At 41.5% G+C, this 20,805-nt stretch overlaps 1 protein-coding gene across 4 annotated transcripts in view; it reads left to right on the top strand.

The window, feature by feature from the left end:
- LOC120803487 (neuron navigator 1-like) overlaps window positions 1-20,805 on the top strand; it is a 90,790-nt gene that overhangs the window by 46,019 nt on the left and 23,966 nt on the right. The gene's annotated exons all lie outside the window — the stretch shown is intronic.

Raw genomic sequence — 20,805 nt, 5'->3', positions numbered from 1 at the left:
GCAATCGTAAATGGGCCTTTAGATAATTCAAGCCACTTCAGCAATGTGGCTCTAGGGATGCCAGTATCAAGTGGTTGGTCTGTTGCTCCAAATTGAAATAGCTCAACAACTATCAGATAGATTGAGGTGAAATTTTTCACAGATATTCATGTTCCCCAGATGATAGACGCTGCTGACTGATGATCCTGTGACTTTTCCTCTAACAACACTATATGGTTGAAGGTTAAATGCCTCAGCAACTATTGGATGGATTGCCATGAAATAGCCATTCCTTGACTTTCCTTTGACTTTTCATCTAGCGCCACCATCAGGTCAAGACTATTATTAATCCAATACTTCGGTTTATGACCAAATACCTGCAAAACTAATGAAGTTCCCATCAGCCTCAGCTCTACTTCGTGTTTAGTGCAGCAGATGTTAGAATGCTATCACGCTACAATACACAATGATAGCGAACATGGTAAACATTTTAACTGGTAGACATCAGGATGTTAGCACGGTCAATGTGCGCATGTTAGCGTTTGGCTTGAAACACCGCTGTGCCTAAGCCTTACAGAGGTAGTCAAGAATGAAGATCGAAGTCGAGAACAAACTCAAGTGTTGGTAGCGTCTTTGGTGAATTATCAAGAGTAAAATGGACACTGTTTCTGTTGTTGAATTTTGTTTTTGTTTAAAAAACTTTCTTTTTAATGCTGTGAGCGCCACAAAAATTCCATTGAGCTCCATCGTATTGAGGCAGAAATGAAAGAGATGGATACTTGAAAACCTGTACAAATTAAACTGAGCAAAATATGCAATGTATGTAATGTGCAGTATATGATATACTATCTGCATGGCAAGATACTACCAGAGGAAAGTGAGCCAAAAAGCATATTTGAAGAGCAATTTTTTTCCTCTTTTATCATTTTTGTGTAAAACATTATTTTCAGTGTTAAATGAGTGCTTTCTCTGTTATTAAGAGAAAAGTTTGAGGAAATGATCAGGTTCCTTCCTCAGAAGATTGGTTCCCACAGTAAAAAAACAGTCCTCCCCTCCACCATTCACACACACACACACACACACACACACACACACACACACACACACACACACACACACACACACACACACACACACATACACACATTAACCTTGCTCTCACTCAGTCATACCCTCCCTCACATCTATACAGCCTTTAAAGTACATTCTTACTTCCTCTACGGGGGGTAAATGAAACTGCATGGTTAAGGACAAGCTGTTTAGAAGGTTTGGATAGAAGCCGTCTCAAATCTTCACTGCACACACACTCACAAACACACACACATACATACAATATGCACACTAGTGCTGAGCCATGGAAGTTTAACACTGGGGTGTGACGGGGGTTTGTAATGCGCATAAGACTTAACCTCGCTCCCCTCCCATTGACTCCCACCGTGTTATTCTCTGGAGCTGTTTCGACATTAGTCACACACTTTTCTTTTTGCTCTCCTGCCATCATTCTCCCTTCCTGTTCTCCTCATTACACCATCTCTTAATCTCATCCTTTCCTGTGTGCACCAGTGCTCCAAACAGTGAACATATCCTCATTATTTTCCCAGGAGACACAGGCTGAACTGGCTGCAGCAACCTGTTGAGCCATATTTGAACTTTCTAGTATGCTGACTGTTGTTCTTTCCTCTGTGTGTCATGAAAGAGAAACCGTCTTTGAAGTCAAGTTTTTTGAGCAGTTCCACTTCATATTGTCCCCAGCAGACTAGGCCTCAAGAATAGCAACCTCAACAAGCCAGAGCCTAATTACATGCTTTTGGTGGTCCAGGCATGGAGGATCCCTCAATTAACCACTGGGGCAACTTCTCAGACCAGGACATACAAGATGTGAAGTTCAACCTTGAGTGTGTCACTGTGAGATCATGTTTTCCGCATTTGGATTTTTAAAACCCTGTTCTGTCTGTAGTGAGCTAATAGACCGAGCATGCAGGCTGCTATACAAACTACACTTTGACTCTTCCTCTGAGGGAGGAAGGTATTTGCCAGGAAATCAGACAAAAATGTGTGTGTATGCAGATAGATTCTTTTTATTCACATATCTGTGTACAGATGTAGAGATTAAGATACAGGTTCATAACTCATTACACACATTTAACTTTTTTTGCAACAGTCCTGGCAACTGTTGTCTAACTCAGGATGTAACTAATGCTAAAGCTGCATATACCTTTGTAGTGTAAGCAGAATAACTAAACATTCAGCTTCAACTATACAAATGAAAATTTCCCATTTCATATACAAAATATTTATAAACATGCTGGATCTGGAAAACCCTTTGAATAAGTATCCAAAGTGTTTCTCTATAACATTAAACATTCATTACTAAATGCACAACAATCAAAGTTAAAGTTGCCAAAGAAAATCTACTGGAATCATGTCTTTTTAAGTTAAAAGCTGCCCCATCAGGACTGTGTGGGTCTGGTTTGATCAGATTTGATTGACAGTGCTGGCTACGTAAGCAAACAACTGTCAGTAAAAAAAATCTCATCACAAGGTCCATCAGTAGGTCTAGAAAAACATATTTTAATTTAATTTAAATGTTATTCTTAAATCTTTTAGTCTCAACATTGATCTCACGGCCAACATGGACAAGAAGTCATTAAAATGCTCAGAAAAAGGGTCAAGGTCAATAATGGACCTTCGGTCTCAACTCCACAACTGTTGTCAGATTTGGATTCAGACGTTGACGAATTCTGATTGGCCTACAGACGTACATGACATCACCTTTGTCCCGCTGAACCCAACCCCCTTCAAACCAGCGAGAAGAGCTCAGAGGAGAAAAGAAATACAGAATTCTCTCATGTCAAATAATGTAAGTATTGTGGGTTAGTGTAGCACCTGATCACTCATAGTATGAAGATTGAGATGGATTAAGAAAATACGTGCTAGAAATTATGTTCAGATACTTAAAATTATTCTCAATAATTAAAGAAGTTGATGACAGTGAAGAAAAAAATTTTTTTTAGCAGGAACTTCAGAAGCATAAATGGCTGTGTGTGCATGTGTGATTGAGTGTGGACGGGAAGAGGGTGAGAAAAGCATGTGGTGCGGTTTTTCGGTGAAAGGGCAAAAGAAAGACGTTCCATGCTGACCGTTAAATAAACAGAAATGAAAAGTTAATAAAGTAACTGAAAAATGTCTCTTTGATAATGAGGAGGAGTATTCCAAAGGGGGTGTTTTATGTTTGTTTTCTATACAGTATGTGGCTTAGCTTTTACATGTGCTTCTGCGTGTGTGTTCCTGGTCTGATAAGGGGGATGAGCTTTCCCAGGTCTGTTGTCTCTTTCATCAGCAGAGGAGTGACAGGTTCCCAGGGTCATATGGATGACCCTGCCTGCATACTGTCATTACGAAGTTACATCACCACCTAATTATACTGGCCTACTGCACCAACACACACGCATCTAGGATGTTGAAAACAAGCACTGTGGTCTTAGATACTGAGTGAAAAGGAGGGCAGCAGTGACAAAAGAGTCACTCTTTGATGAGGAGAAGCAAATAAACAGAGAGGGAGACAGAGGGGGCATGTCTGGACATGAGTCAGCGGTCAAAGTAAAAAGCTGGCCAGACTGACGCAGAGCGCTGTCCAGCTACCCTTTCCAGGAACTCGGATGAGAGTTGACATAAATAAAAGAAAAAGCTCAAACTGACTTGAGGAGGATTTCAAGTGTGTGTGTGTGTCTGGAAGTGTTTGTGTGCACATAGAAACAGTTTTCCTTTCTCTTTATTAGTAACCCTAAGCAACAACGATGGCAGGGGCTCCACACACCTGCAGTTCAGCATGCCAATGTGCCAATCAGGACCCCCCCCCCCCCCCCAAACACACACACACACACACACACACCCCTCCACTCACACATACACACACTGTGTGCCCACCTGGCCCTCCATGGTACGGGTGAGCAGTAGCCTGAAGAATCCAGCCTTTGTTCCGTCTGCATTTAAAAAGAGTGTGTTAATGATCTCTTTTTTCCTCTCTCTGAGGGTGTGTTTTCTCCAATCTCTCTATTTCTATCTCTTGTCTTTCTTTCTCCACCACTCACACCATTTTCTTTCTTCTGTCTTTACTGAAAAGACAGTGTTAATTATCTCCATCTCCCCCCTCCTGTGACTGCCTGTCTCTCTTTCTCACCCTTCATTCATTTATTGAACAGACCCTGCAGACAGGCATATCTATTCACTGGGGTCCACTCAGTGCATAAAGTGTTTAAACACCACTGGATGTTGTGAGGGGGCAGAGCTCGGGGGGAGTGGATACATGATACCCACTCTATTCCTATGCAAGTCTCCAATAGCCAATACACACACAGTTACAATAGAAACACTAGAGCCATTTACCATCCCTGCTTCATTACATCCTGATTGAGGCTTATTCATGCCACCAATGGTTTGGCTATTAGCCAGCATTTCTTCTAGACATTGGGCGACTGTTGAAATATATTAACGTGTAATAATAAATCAAAGTGTAAGAAATGCACATTTACTGTACTTAAATTTGAAGGTACTTTACTCGAGTATATCCACGAAACTCCACTTTATTCTTATTCTTGTCTACATTTCTCTGGGAAATATAATGCTTTTTATCCTGCTAAATTTATCTGACAGCTAACATCTCCGATTACATTGCAGAAGATTAAGATGAGAATTAAGATTTTACATACAAAACATATGACCAGACTGTAAAATATGATGCATTGTTACCACCCAGTAGTATCATGCAGTTAAAATGAACTCCACCTCCACTGGCTTCAGCATTTGAAATGAAAACCCAAGACCCATTATTAATGTTTTACTAATTTTACAGTAAGCCACCAAACTTTGCAGCTCTTTTCCAGAAGTTATGGACCTGAAAACGTCCATTTGATTGTCCCTCTAGGTAATTACAGAGCTAAAAAGGCAAAGCAAATTATGCTGAATAAAGATATAATCCGGCCAAAAGAATTTTCAAACCCAGCAATCTAAAGTTTTTTTTTTTAATGGTTTTCTGATCTTTAAAGCATTAATAAATGATTTATTTACCATTAATAAGGCCAGTATTATAAACCCCTTACAAAGTAGGCCTAATAAGAAATTGGTACCGAGAGTTTTTAGGTAAAACTCTGTAGTGGAAGGCATGATATTTCATTAAAAATACAATTGTATAAAAAAAAGAACGAAAGACAAAAAAGAAAGTGGTGCCAAATGATAGATCAATGCATCAGGAATAACAATCCAACAATACATCACAGACTGGTAATAAGACCATCCTGAATAAAGCTAGGCCTACTTTTACTTTTGATAGTTAGGTACATTTTGCTGATGTACTTTTATCTGTAAGCAAATAAGTGATTGCAGAGAGGAAAATCACTTTACAGCAGTACAAGAAACAGTCTGAAGAGGAAGGAAACAGACAAAAAGCTATTTGAAATAATATATTCAGAAAACTAAGTAAATGCTATATACATTATAAAAATAGGCCCTATAGATGACATGACAAGAGTCTAGTAGTACAGTGTAGTGGAACATTTTTACTTTCCGACTCTTAAGTTTAAATAATTAATGCTTCATTTACCACAGACATTGGATATTAAACCAGCATTAAAACAAATGCCAGAGTTGATTGTAGCATTGACTCGGTATCATGGGGTTGAGGTCTTGTGTCCTGTATGTTGATTAGAGATTTAAGAGTGTGGAAATGTCTTCGACGTGTCGCTCGAGAGAATGTGATGACTGCGTGGTTATCTTGCGGCTGAGTGCGCGTGAAAGCCTCTCTGCGCTTTTCAGAGAAGGCACAGCTGGTCGCGATCAGTGAAACGGGGGCCGGAGGAGGAGGAGGGGCGGGAGGAGGAGGAGGAGGAATTTGGGGTGTTGCCTTTCTATCCATGCCTCCCTCACTCCCTCCCTCCGTGAGCTGTGTGTGTGTGTGAGAGAGAGAGAGAGTGTGTGTGTGTGTGTGTGTGTGTGTGTGTGTGCGCGTCTGTCAGAGTGGAGGCACTGCGGGAGTGGGTCAGTCAGTTAACGCTGCTGACTCGTACAGGCGGTTCCCTGGTTACCAGCGGCGGAAAGCACCGGGTGGACTCTTTCTTTCTCTCTCTTGCCTCCGAGCCGTAGCGACGGGATATGCCAAACGGGAGCAAAGCGGCGTGAGAGCTGGACGGTCGTAGAATGAGCGGGCGCGTGCTGAACGGGAAAATGCTGCAGCTCCCGGCTCCGCAGCGCGCGGCGAGGACAATGCACTTTCTGTCAAGGTAACGGATGAGACCGGAGCCCGCATGCGACCGAGAATGCCGGATGAGAGGCTCATTGACGCACTGGTGACAGTGCCTTTGATTACGAAAAACGTGAAAGTGTGAGGCATCGGGTGGTGGTGAAAGGGTTGTAGAAGCTCCGGCGGAGCCAGTGCGTAACAAGCAGCAGCGTGTCTCATTGATAAAACTCCCAACAGCTGCATGGTGGCACGTTTCATTATTGTGACCGGCATGCGCTCAGATTAGCCTGCTATAGGATAATGTGTCGCCGTCTAGACGCCGACTAAAGGATGGGGCTTTTGGTGAGCGTATGGACTGAACTATGGTCTACGGCATATAGGCACAGACCTGAATGCGCAAAGGCATATGTTGAACCAGCACTGTGTTTTATTATCGGTTACTCTGTGGAGTATTGGCGACAGCAACTAAAAGGCAGGTTGATCTCCGTGCCTTCAATCTTTATCGGAGGAAATGCATTACTGCAAGTCACCTAATGAGAATAGAGTGTCAGTGGATGTGAACGCAGCGCGCGCGTGTGTGTGTGCGTACGCACGCGCACGATGTGCACGCGAGCCTTAAGTGTCTCAGTATTTTTTTACGGTCTGCTGGCATGTCCATTGTTTTAAGCTGAATTAGATGACAACTGGTTTCTGGTGTTTGGTGGCTCAGTCGGCAGAGGCAGGCTCGTATGTATGTATGTTTGTATGTATATGAGTGGGTGGGTGTGTTCGCATTGATTGATCCGCTGCGGGACCGGATCATTCTACTGAACGGCTGACCTACATTATGAACGACGCCTTCTTCCGGTATATATCCGCTGGGATTGGGCCAAAAGCAGGCAAGTCTCCTCCAAATCATCTTTATGCCCTCGCCATGTGAAAAGTATTTAATTGTAGAGGGTAATATGGGTCAGTTGATATGAGTTGGCTGTTGATGGTGACCTAGTAAATGGAGCAGCATTTCCAAAGAAGTGTGTTTGTTAAATAGAAAACTTAGAAAAGTAATCTGTTGAGAATTATTTTTTGGATTAATCCTGGAGCTGATTTGCTTTACAGATGCATTAAGACAGAGATGCTCTTAGGGTATTAAATCAGTGTGTGTGCATGTGTGTGTGGGTGTGTGTGAGTGAAGGGGTTGGGGGGGGTTCAGCTTTGCTCTTTTTGGTCAACTGACCCCTATAGCATCCATCGACCCTTTATGTAAACCCATTAGAGCAGAGTGGCCTCAAAGCAGGACATTAGACACACACACACACACACACACACACACACACACACACACACACACACACACACACACACGCACAAACCCGACAGACAGAATCACTTTCGCCATCAAACCCACTAACAGACAGTTTTGAGTCCCACGGGACCAACTAGAGTGTTTTTATCTGCGTGTTTGAGTTGGACGTGTGTGCTTTAACAGACTGGTTGTCATAATACTGATAAATGGTCAAATACGCAGAACCTGACAAGCACACACTTATACACACACATACGCACACACACACCATTCAGGCAGTCACCAGTTTATATTGATTGAAGCCAGAGGTGAGTCTTTGCAAATGTAAGCCAGTGTGTGGGTGTCAGCGTGTGTTTAATCAAACATAAAACATACATCATTAGGTAACCAGTTCCCACAAACACAAATATGACTTTATTAGTCATATTGAAAGCAATCCAACATCAACTAAATCTCTGTCCTTTGTGTGTGTGTGTGTGTGCGCGTGTGTGTGTGTGTGTGTGTGTGTGTGCGCGTGTGTTTGTCATCTGAACACTATACAAATAGCCCTCTCAGCATGACCTACCCCTATCTAGATCCGCCTCTGGTTCACACAACACAACCTCATCCAAACAGCAGATGTGTGTGTCACACCCAAATCCTCTCAGTTTCATTTAATTAAATAAAAACGGCAGCTCAGTCACTATGATGCAGACCAGACTCATGTCACAGCTGATGTCATTTAGCTGTGCATGGAAACCGATTGAAAGCTTTCACAGTTTCCGGCCATCCGCTGCTTCATTAGAGACACTGTATACTGTAGTAATTAAAGCAGAAATACATAATGTATTTAATGAATATATCATGATTTACATCATGACTTTGACGATTTAGTAAATTAAATGTTTGACATTAGCGTTACTTGTTCTGTAACATTTTTTTATGCATACCAGCAACAGTGCGGTGAAACACAGTCACAAACGCAACACGGTTTTCATGATGCACTTACACAACGTTTGTCTATTGTGAGAGAATCCAGGACTCAGAGTCAAAGACAGATTAAGTTGTTTTGGAAGCACACTTTGCTGACTCAGTCTCTGGATGAGTTATAAGGGTCAACAGCCTGTTGATGATGTTATCACACCCACATGGATCAGGGTGCATGAACAGGAATTATTATTCTTCAGCACACAAACATGTTCACACAAGTGCAGATAAATCTGAAAACACAAATTAGATGTTGAAATTTTTCCATCCATCCATCCGTCTTTTTTTGGGTGTTACAACCTTCCCGTTCATATAGAAACATCAGAGCAATCAAAATCATTTAAATCTGTTGTACTGGGCATGTCCAGGCCACTTGATCCAGCAGCTGATCAGCCAGACCACATGAGTATTTAGACCGCTGAAATTTTCATAAAAGCTTTATTTTCACTGTCTTTCACTGCCAGCATTTTCAGATTTATTCAGAAATGGCTGATTTTTTTCTGTGACCAAAGACCTGGGTCAGTGTGGATGGAAGGGTCAAAATGGAGAAAAACAAATGGCCAGAGTGATTTTATGCAGCCACTGACTCTTGATGCTTTGTAATTAAGTGAACAAGTTTACTTGCCCTGCCTGCAAGGTCATTAGGGAAACCTGAGAGCAAAACAACACATGCTTGTAACCTGCGCTTGTAAGACACATGTACATACACTGTTTTATCGTACACACAGGAGCCTGTGTTCACAAACAGAGCTCATATTTTCCCGAGGTGGTGCCTCCTGCGGTTTAGTGAGTTCATCTGTTACATCAAAGCAAGAGAAGGACCTACAGCCAGACAACATTGCACCTTAACAGGCTCACTGGGGACAAGGAGGAAAGCCACAGGCCTAACCTCAACCACCATGGAGAATAATAACCTCTGGATGTCATTTTCACTTGGTAGTGAAGCAGATTTCTAGGAATTGTAGAATGAGTAAAAAGCTCAGACAATGTCTTGCATTGAAACTCTCAGGGCTTTCTTTGAGGTCAATGTAAATTGAGACAATTCCTCCAGTTTGTGTTGGAGCAATGAACTTGAGGCTGCGGATTCCAGTTTTAATGGAACCTCTGAATCTGTCATTTTATTTCTGTGTGTGTCTGTGCACTCGTGCGTTGGTATGCATATATGCGTCTGCATATGTTGGAGGATTAGGGAGTGGGACCCCAAGAATACACTCGCTGGAATGTGAAGTGTGTGTTTTGAGCAGCCCGAGGGCAAGGAATGTCTCCCAAACTCACTGTAACAACTTTAAGTGGCGTGACCAGAGTGTGCGTGTGTTATGAATGACAGCAGGTGATGGGTGTGAGCTCCTGTAGGGTGCGCCTCAAGGCCAGTCCGTCCCCACACCACATATGTTCACGTATGTATATACACAAAAACACACAAAGCGCCCTGTCTGTCCCCTCCACCCACAGCGTGGAAGTAATGTGTGTGTTTTAATAGGTGTCTGCTTTATCTCAGCCAGGAGAAGTGAAAGAGTATCTCTGCTCCAGTCAATGAGACTTTCATTCTTTTCTGTTCAGGGGGTGTTTGGACAACCTTTGGCAGGTGCTTAGTGGTGTTCCGATCAAATGTGTAGCCTCTTTGTGTAGCTCGATTTTTTTTTTCAACAAAAGTTGTGCAATCACATTTTATTCACACATTCTCACTTTGTGTTCTCGCTATGTTTTTCTCAGTCTGTTTTTTCTGTCTCTACATATCTACTCTTTTTTTACACTAAAACTGTCTGAAGATATGGTGCTTGGCCTCTACAGTACCACTGGCCCACAGTCCACTGATCCAGTCCAGTCCGCACATGTAAGATCTCACAGCAATGTGGAAACCGACTCCTTTCTTCTGTACTAATCTGGGAGATTATCACATAATTAAGTGGGCTGGAATTAGCTGTTGTCGTAAGAAAACATGGAGATGACTATAGAATTGAATGCAGATCAAGGAAAAATAATCTGACCTTCCTACATTACAGTTTCTCTGTTTGAAATTTTATTTACGGGTCTGTACCATTTGTCCTGACTGAGGCATTTGGTAGCCATGTTGAGCCACTGCCCTTTTTGCCCCATGAACTACGGCTCATATCATGCTGACATTGTATTTCCTCCATCTGCTATATGCTCATGAGTGTATGTATGACAGTGTTTGTCGTACTGGGATAGTTCCCCTTTTGGCACATTTGATAGGGCTTTAAAAATCAACGGTATCCTCATTGTTGTAAATTGATACCAAACTATTACTATTAGATTTCTCAGTTAAAATCAGTAATTTAGCTTGGGTCTGTGCACGATTTTCCAGGACCTAAAAGGTTAGCTGTATCACATTTCACTTGTTTTGTTGTTAGTGTTGTCTTGTGTTTGTTCTGATGTGTTTCAGTGACTATGCATTCTAGCAGGATATTACTGTTCTCAAATGCGCACCAGACAGCTGTGTCTTACTTGGTTGATGTTGCTCCAGGCTTTGTTACTTTTACTTTATTCTGTTGATCAAAAGGCATTTGTCAGAGGAACTGTTTGTGTATGTATTTGTTCTTTTGCACATGTCTGCGGCACCGTCTTTTGCACAGCTGCTTCAAGTTAACAACAACCTGGAAGGAGCGTGCTTCATTCAAAAGTGGTACCTCCCTCTCTTTCTCTTCCTCCTTTTCCTTCTCTTTCGTCCTTTCGCTAGTCCCCCTCTTTTCAAACCAAAACATCCCCTCTGCGCAGTTAATTCACACAGCCGTTAAGTCAGCTGACATGTCTGGAGGGAGGCCAGAGGTAATTCTACCCCAGGATCCAACCCCTGTCCTGGGCCTCTGCATGGTGGGGTTCCCCTTGTAAGCTCTTCCCTGGTTCTCAGCCCTTTAGTTGGGACTGGGAAGCTCTCCACGCTGCACCCCAGACTGAGCTACTTATGAAGGTGATTTAAAAGGCCATTCCACCTTGTCTCAGGAGTGCTCTCCCTCCTCTGCTTCCTGTTCTCTTGCAGAGAAGAGAGGGAGTTAGGAGGTCAAGGTTTATTGGGTCATAGTAGAGCCCTGCTGGTCAAAACTGCTCAGACATTTTAATGTTCTTTTGTGAAATCTAACACCCTTTGACCCAATTTGTCATGCTCTTTCCATTAAGCGCAAAGTACACTTTGTGGAGAAATTTTCAATTTTTCTCCAGTTCTTCTTCAGCAATTAATGCATTATTATTTCATGTATAGATTCAAAAGCCTTTTTTGTATTGTGACTGCATTCAAAGATCTGGGGCAGTAACCTTTAAACTTGAACCCTGTTTAAGCTGAATAAGAAGAAGACAAACACAAAGAAAATGTAGACGACAAAGAAGAATATGTGTCTGGTTCCTCTCAAGGAATCCTCTGTACACATCTCTTCTGTTTTCCTTTTTGGGGCATACATGCATGAGAAGATCAAGATGAACCATTGGGTGTCAGCATGATCAACATTCACATAATTTTTGGTTCCAAGAGTAATTCACCACTCGGAGTTCCTTATATGCAGATTGGATCGTTTCACCGTTTTGACTGTCCTGTTTTATTTCACAGGGATGAAATAGTTCAGAGCCAAATCAAATCTCGGCTGCGATGTGTTGAACTCTGAACAAACTTCATCCGTCCAATCTGAGGAGGTCAGGAGGCGCGAGGCGTTTCAGAGATAAATTTGCTCTCTGAGGAGAAAGCTTAGCAGCAACTTCTCCTCTCCTTAAGATGTACAGTTTTTCCTTACCATCGATCTCCACCTCCCCCACATACTGATAAAAGAAAAAAAAAAAGAAAAAATGTTACTGACCGGGATTCCTGATTCTTTCGAGTGCCTTTTCAGTGCTTTAACTTTGGATCCAGAAAGCCCCAAGCAATTGTAGAATGTGTCCCGGTCCTTGTGTGGAAAACTTGGAAGAATGATGTGCCTCAATGTTCTTCAACGCACCTTGGAGCCAGTAATACACAGCCTGACTGACTTTGTGTAACCCTCAGTGGAGCAGTGACATGAGCAAAGGCTGCATTCCCACCAGCTGCTAACATCACACCGCTAATTCAAATTTCACTCTAGGGGACAATGGTAATTCAGTGTCTTTATCGCGTATGTGCGTGTGTGTGTGTTTGTGTCCTAAGCCCCCAGGCCATTGCTGTCAGGGTTATGCCTGTCAAAAGCACAACAGGGTTTCTTCTCTGCGATGACCATTTAAGGATGTGACCTCCTATGTCCCTCCATGGACTCACATTCATACACACATACAGCACCTCCAGCTGAGGCCCCTGGTCTGCTCTGGTTCTGGTGGCAGAGGGAATTAGCAATAATTATGAGCTCATTAACTCCAGCCTGCTCTGTAATTCCCTGTAATGCCCGAATACTGCTGTGTGTGGTGCGTGTGAGTACATGTGCATGTGTGTGCACAAAGGACTATCCAAGCAGCCATCACACATTGTTCCATTCCACATCATGGAAACAGGACTGAGAGAAAATAATAAATAACATGGAAGAGGAAATTAATTTCTTTGTTGAGTGTGTACCCGAAGGAAGTCTGCATGCACAGCCTAGTTTTTAATTGGGTCCTGTCAATTATTTACTGTAAGTGTTTAACAATACAACTCAGCAGAGAACCTGTTTTGGGTAGCTAATTAAAAGCCATTTATAATGACAGATTTGTTGCTAATTACTCTACAAGTGCCCCAAGACAACAGCATGCCGTCAGTAAAAAGTGGTAGAATCTGTAATTTATCAGTGGGACTCAGTGTCAACACAGCATGCAGAGTATAGCAGTACATGCACCATGACTCCAGGACTCCAGAGACCAGCAGATGGCTGGTACTTTATGAAAATAAGCAGCTAAACTATATTTGTAATCAGTCCGCCAGCATCTTAAATACAGTAACAAAGAGGTAATACATACCGTGATCACTATAGCTACAGTATGTTCTGCAGTAGTTGGATATTCTCACCATGTTATGTCTCTACCGGCCTTATGTGTCAGAGTTTGAGGCTTTCAAGATATAATATGGGTTGGGCCTCTAGAGGGAATTCTTACATATGGTGTTGCAGTGATGGATAATGCTATGCAGAAGAGCACAGCAGCTGAAAAAATCAGTGTGACCTACAGACTGTTTTAAATGCTCATCCCACTATTTTGATAACATTTCAACCTCTCTGATTTCTACTCTCTATTTGATTGGAAAATAATGATTTCACTGGGACAATCTGATGTGGTTATAAGCCACGAAGATGATTCACAGATCTGTGTATGAGTCCATGTGTGCATGTGTATGTTTCCTGGTGATGAGCTGCTGAAGTGTTCCAGGTACCCATAGTGTCAGCCATCTGTGCTCACCAACCACACTCACACTCTCTCTATTTTATCAAGTAAATGACCAACCACATGTATTTGATGAGCTCATGCTCATAGTCGTCATTTCTTACTCTTGAATCTACTATACTATGAACTATACGCAACTGTTTTGGAGAAGAGGAAACACCGGTAATGGTTGTTGTCGTTCATGCTTCTCTCCCCTGCAAATGAGTCATTTTGTTTTGTGAGAGTGTGTGTTTACGCCAGTGTCACTGTGAGAAAACAGTCATCCCTATTGTGTTTAAATCCTGTTTTATGAGTCCAGACTGAAACTTATGGAGGATGTTAAAGCAGACATAACATTGCTGTAGAAATGCCATTTCCTTTTTATGGTTTACGTCTCTTTCTTGAGATTTTGTCTTTCAAACTTTCTGAACACAACAAATAACATTATTTATGCATCGTTACACCTGCTGTAAGGTGGAATATAACATTTGGGTGGCAGGATGATAAATGAGTCTTAGCTGCATTGTTTTTTGGGTATAGGCAGACATGTCCCTCACCCACAAGGCCAAGCTTCATGCTGTTTACTTCCTCTTCAAGCTGATCTGAGATCTATCCACAAATACTCAACTGTACAGACAGATACACAAGCATAGACAACACATCTCACCGTACTGTCATCACTTGCACCAGTTACAGTCCCACATACTTAGTCTTTAGAGAATCTAATGACTTCAGCAGCCCTTTCATATGTGCCCCCTCCGGTTTCTTAGCCGGCTGCCCAGTGCCACTCTGGCATTGCCCTACTTTCCATTTGCCTGAAAAGGCATCACTACAACCAGGAACCCGTCTGATTTAGCCATTTTGGGTTCTTCCATGTGACGCTGGGGATTTTAATAGGAATGGAAAGTTCCTGTCCACTCTAGGACTGCAAAAACACTTTCCATGCATTTACAAAAGGGAGAGCGACAGTGTCCAAATATCATCCTTGAGAGGACATTTTTAACCCCGTGAGGTAACAAAAGTTGAACTCCTCTATTCATATCATAATTACATTTGTACTATGACATTCACAAGGCCTAGAACCTTTCTATCCCTGCTGCTGTATCATTAAGAGCATTTCCATCCACCTGTTATTGTGCAATTTGCACATAAAAAAAAGCCTGAGTGAAAATGCTGGAAATTTGAAAAGCTGCAGTACTGATAAAAGCATGATGGAAACAGACTTGACAAATGAATCGTTACATACATGAAGCATGTGACTTAAACATCCACTGAAGTTTCTTCTCCGCTGGGGAGCCTGTAACATTCCTTCTTTTAATACATGAAACATACAGATATGCCATATTTAAATTTTTACTGGCACTCTTTCTTTTTTTTTACATCATCTCAATATTAAAATCACAAAACAGAAGTGGATGGAAACGCGCATTATTTTGCATTTTCTGTTGCTGATTTTCTGAAAATGTGTTTAAAATTTGCGTTTAGTTTTGATGAATAATTGGCTAATTAATACTTTTTAAAAAAAACTCTCTGTCTCCTCTCCTAGCCAACGCCTTACATCTGTCTTCTGATCCAGAGGAATATCCTGCTTTTGTTGCACAATGACACATCAACAGATAACAAGACTGATAATGACATTATGCTCCTCCTTGCTATTAATCTGGTGTTTAGTGGCAGGCTTTGCATGCGTGCGCTAAAATTCTCTATAATGTGCATTGACTATTGATGAAGCAATTACTTAACTGTTTTTTATTAATCCTCTGAGTGGTGGACGGTAACCACCATCACTGCCATCTTCTGACAATGCAGCAAAGTCAAAAATCACTTGGTTGGAATTCAACTCAGGAGAGCTTCAGCATCACATTCCTCCAAATGGCCTTCATGCAGTTTTAACAAATGTTTGTTTAGATGGAACAGCTTATCAACCAGTACTGTTAAGTCTGCTCCCTTAGGCTGGCAGAACTCCAGCTCCCAGCAAACACTGCTCTAAAAAACCACGGGCAAAGCTACTTTGTCTCTGTAGTGACTGTTTCTTCCTTCTGGATCTACTGTATTTCTCTCCATTTCTCTCTCCCATCCCTCAACCTCGGAGAGGTCACGGAGAGGAGAGGAGAGGAGAGGAGAGGAGAGCAGAGGAGAGGAGAGGAGAGGAGGAGAAGAGGGTGCAGAGCTCTCATAATGAGCAGAAAAAAAAGGCCATTCACACTGAGATCAAAGAAATGTGCTCCATAGTCTGAATAATGAAGGAACACAGAAGTGCGTTAATAAAAGCTGACTATTTAGCTCAACAGCAGATATTCAACTATTCTCTGGATGGCTTGTGAGGCTCAATGTTTGTGTGGGTGTGCCAGTCCTCTCTGCAGACTATGAGGAACAAAGAAATTGTGTCTCTGTGAAAAGAGGATGTGGTGTATATTGACCTCCATGACCTTCATTAATTTGGTAAATGAAAGAGAAATATTTAAACCTATTCTGCAGCTTCCTTGAAACACTCTCACTTTCTGAGAGACAATGAAATGTGCCTCACCGTTGCTTCTCTTTTCAAGGTGCAGTTATAATGTCATGCCTGAAGACAGAGTAGGAAACCACTTGTGTGCAGCTGGCTCGGGGTGACAGAATACACAGTGTGTCCATGTGGCAGACTCTGTGCTCAATTGGATGCTTCATTTTGCACATGGTGCACTGAAAAAAAGAAATCATTGGTCAGGTGGAGGTGAAGAATGATTTTAATCAAGTCCATCTCAGCTTAATTGACATTTATTGCAGCCTAAATTGAATCTCCATTGATATTCATTTTGCTCATAAAATTACAGTCATAGGGTACCATTTTTCAGTGTCTTGATCCTTTCCCTCCAGCTGTGCTCTTTAACTTGAGATCAGGTATAAAGTCACAAAAGGACAATGAAATTTAACATCCATAAGCAGGGCATCTAGATGTGTTTCATGACCATTGTTTACACCCTACATTTCAATGACATTGTACGTTCATGTAATTTCATGAAATCATAATTTCATCTATTACATCCTGAATGTTGTTGGCGAAAGATTCAGCTTTTTGAGGATGTGTTATAGCGCTGTAGCTAACTGGTGTTAGCATGCTTTCTAGAGGAAGCTGTACTGAAGGTCGGGCTAATTAAAATGAATATAAATGTGACAGGGAAATGGCTTGACTGAAATGGAGCTTGCTGTGAGACACTAGCTGATCTGCAAAAGGGGTGATGTAGATGAATTAGGTGCTAATATTATCCCTCAGTCTCTGCAGCTGCTGCCATAGAATGAAAAAGATGAGGCGGAGCAAGGAGAGATTATGGCAAGGGAGATTTCAGCTGCTGCTGTTAAAGGAAGGAAGGATGAGGCGGATTGTGGGAGAGGAGGCACGTTGATGGAAGTCTAGAAGAAGAGATCAGAGACAATTCTCTTGAGAGAGTGCCGTGTCCTGAGAAAATTGAGGAGGTTCTCTATGTGTCATCAACAGCACTTCTCTTTCCACTATAGCTCTCTCTTTTTCATGCTTGTCATTTCAGTTCTTTCTTTCCTCCCCACATACGATTTCACCCTCTTCTCTTGAGTATCCTCATGTTTCATCACCCTCTTTTCAAGCTCAGTCTTCCTTTTATCTCACCCAGTAGAGTTGATGGAGGACTATGGAAGAGCTGGATGACTGGTTTAGCCAGATTTTGGTCAGCACAGATTGAGGATATCAGGGTTTGGCAGGGAAATCAGCAAATTCTTTTTCAGCCAGAAGCCTTTGGACTGACTTGGACAGACAGTGTTTCAAGACCTTCAACCAAGTCTTTTGGGACTTGAGAAAAGATTTCCTACTCACAGAACTGAGAAGTGTGGGTCATTGAAGTCTGACCGAACATAATTTTGGCTGATCAAGACTGAAGGCTTTCTAACTTACTGCCAAGACAGTTATACTGAAATTCACACGCATACACACAGATAAACTGTAACACTGACTTATGATGCCTCATGTTCCTCTTGGCGCCCACATCGTCTCAACTCTCATTTCTCCTTAGTGATTCCAATACTTTATTTTCTTTTTTCATATCCAGTATGAGATGATGTCGCTGATAAATTTAGATTAAGTCCTCCTTTTTATATTTTATTCACCCATTTGCCTGGTGCTGTCCGTGATTGATCGCTGAACTCATCTCTCTTTTTTTATGGGTTCTTGTTTTCACATCTGTCGGCTGAGTGATAACCAAACCCTACAGAGGCTGTGTTTGTACTGTTATCACTTCTTAATAATTCATCAGAGAGGGCATTATTCTTCACAAAAGCACTGGTGGACACGCAGATAGCTCCGAAAAACAGGATACAAAGAGACAGGTATTGCTTCAGAGGTGCTGATGGTAAACCACAGCTGTCTCCGAAAAAGAGGTTTATCTCCCAGCAGTGGGTTTGCTCAGTGGAGAATGAATTAAAACATGTGCGTAAATTTGTAACAAATAAATCACTTCTGTATGAGTTCAGAGTTTATTAGTTCTTTTGTACATTTTTGTACTGGAGGGAAAAGAGAAATCTGGTATAAAACAAGATCAGCTTGTATGGAAAAACTATATCCTCCTAAGAAAGTTTATTAAATCTCCAATTTATTCCTAAAACAGCATATTTTGAAATCATCTGCCAATTGATAAGATAATTCCACATTATCAATGCAAAGATTGAGTTTGTTTATCCAATGGGGTGTCAGATGTATTTTTTCATCTTTAAATAAACTTGTTAACATACATTTTAAATAAAAACGTCAATCCAATCGTCAAAATTTGAATTTTTTTTATAGCAATGTCTATTGTTTTGCCTTGTTTAAAGAATAAAAAACACTACTGTTGAAAGTGAAAATGCACAAGTGTAGCATCCCACTTTGAGATTTTGTGTACTTATTTGAAGAAGTTGAAATGTTTTAGCATTTCACATTGAGACAGAAAGTGTAGTTTGGCTCTCTGGAAGTGTCTGGCCCAATCTTAAATTTGCCCTTAATCTTAGTCTGGCATATAGACAAGGGAGCATGACAGCCACTTCAGACGTAAGATCTCGTCTGCTCTTTTTTGTGTCTAAGATATCCAATGGCTAGACAGGGAGGGCTTTCCCCTCTCCCCTTGATCCCTGCCATCAAGTCCCCCAGGGTACAGTGTGACCCATACAGGCACCCAACCGGAAGGCCCACACCACTTTCTCTCGTCTCCATCCGCCGCTGTGCCACAGTATAGGTGACCTCATTAAGCAAACTCCGCTCTCTTAACTTGCTTTACAGTATAGTATATCAGTCTAACCTATTGACACCAATGAGAGAAAAACCCAACCCCCCAACTTCCTCAACATGGCCTATTTAATGTATACAGATAAGTGTGCAACCATATACCCAAATGCATCTCACATGTGCCCCTCTTCTCCCCCACTTCATTATTCCTGCCAGTTATTGTGTTGAGCTAGACGACAGATTTGTTCCAATTATTTCTTGAGGTTTATATGAGTTGATCTTTAACATTACTGTAGACATAGTATTTGATACTGGTGAGCTTCAGACAGGAAATGTCAGGAAACACAACTGATTTGTTAAAGGAAAAATATGACTCACTTGAATTTTCACTAGAAATCACACAGGCCACACAGAGAAATCCATTTTTAAAGAAGCAAAAAATGCAATAGAACCATTATGTGCTGCAACTACTAGATACACATGTTATGAAGTAAAGGGCACGCCTCACCATTTCTCAGCTGAAAGAGCTCGTCAACGGCTGAATGCTACAAGTTCAGCCACATGCTCGAATTTTTGTTGAAATGTGTCCTGCAAAAATATCAATAATAGCTTCATTTGTAGAGGTTTTTGAAATATGAGGCCAACAACTTGTGTCACAGGATTAACATAAAAGAACAGTAAAACTAAAACATATTAAATTAAAACATGCCTAAAAAAACATATAGGAAATCAATACAGAAATAGATTATGATTAAAATGATGAAGGGAAGGATATGAAGGATTATAAAATGATAAAATACATGAAAACAGAGATGTAATTAAAAGCCAGACTAAACAAGTATGTTTTAAGATTCTTATTAAACGCCACAAGTGAGGGATCTTGGGGCCATAGTAAATAAAGTTTGATCCTCAAATTTCAGATGGAAATGTTGGGATGGCTAGTGAATTATCAGGCAACGATTTAAGTGCGCTGGCTGGAACATATCTTCTTATCAAATCACTGAGGTGAACAGGGGCATAGCCACTGAGACATTTAAAGGCAAAAAGAATGAATCAGAAGTGGACAAGATGGGTTGAGGAAAAATAGGTATAAAAACAGTCAAGTACAACACCGTTTCGTAACATGTTTCCAGGAAAGCTCTGAACATCATGGATTGCTAATATTCAACTGTGCCAGCATTATCCAAGAGTGTAATTTTGATTTAAGTAGAATGCCTATTGATGTTATTGTTTTAGATATACAGAGGCAACCAGTGCAGAAGCACCCCAACCGGTTTAAGCCAGGGTTTCCAGAACAAATGCTCTTGGGCAAAAGACAAACATTAAGCAGATTTGCAACACACAGATAGACTTAGTCCTGGCACAGACTCCCCTCCTACATGCACACGTGGGCGCATGCATCAGTGTATATGTTCTTTGGTGCTATTTTTGTGTGTGTGGGTTGAGATGATGTTAAGAGTGCTCCGAATTTCACTTCCCCAAGTACTTGCAGTGTGAAAGTTAGGAATATAGAGCAGACAGTTTTTTAAAAGAGGTCTATATCTATGAATATTTAATCAAAAGACAAACTGGAAGACATGTTGCAAAGTGAGCCAGTCGTTGATGTAACTGAGCTGGTGGAGCTTGGCTGCATCACGCACCAAACAAACGTGAGGGGATATCTGAAACGGTTTGCTTTGTTTTCTAAGATATTCTTGGGTATGAGAGCATGTGGTGGTATGTGATACTTGATCGATCCGTGTAGAGATTAGCAATCAGAATTCGTTTCTGTATGCCCTTGGACTTGGTAGGGGTGCGGTATCTTGATCAAAGACACTTTCATAAAGGTGGATG

The sequence above is a fragment of the Xiphias gladius genome, chromosome 18 (assembly GCF_016859285.1).
Source record: "Xiphias gladius isolate SHS-SW01 ecotype Sanya breed wild chromosome 18, ASM1685928v1, whole genome shotgun sequence".
NCBI lineage: Eukaryota > Metazoa > Chordata > Actinopteri > Istiophoriformes > Xiphiidae > Xiphias > Xiphias gladius.
This window is presented reverse-complemented; position numbering and strand designations above follow the sequence as displayed.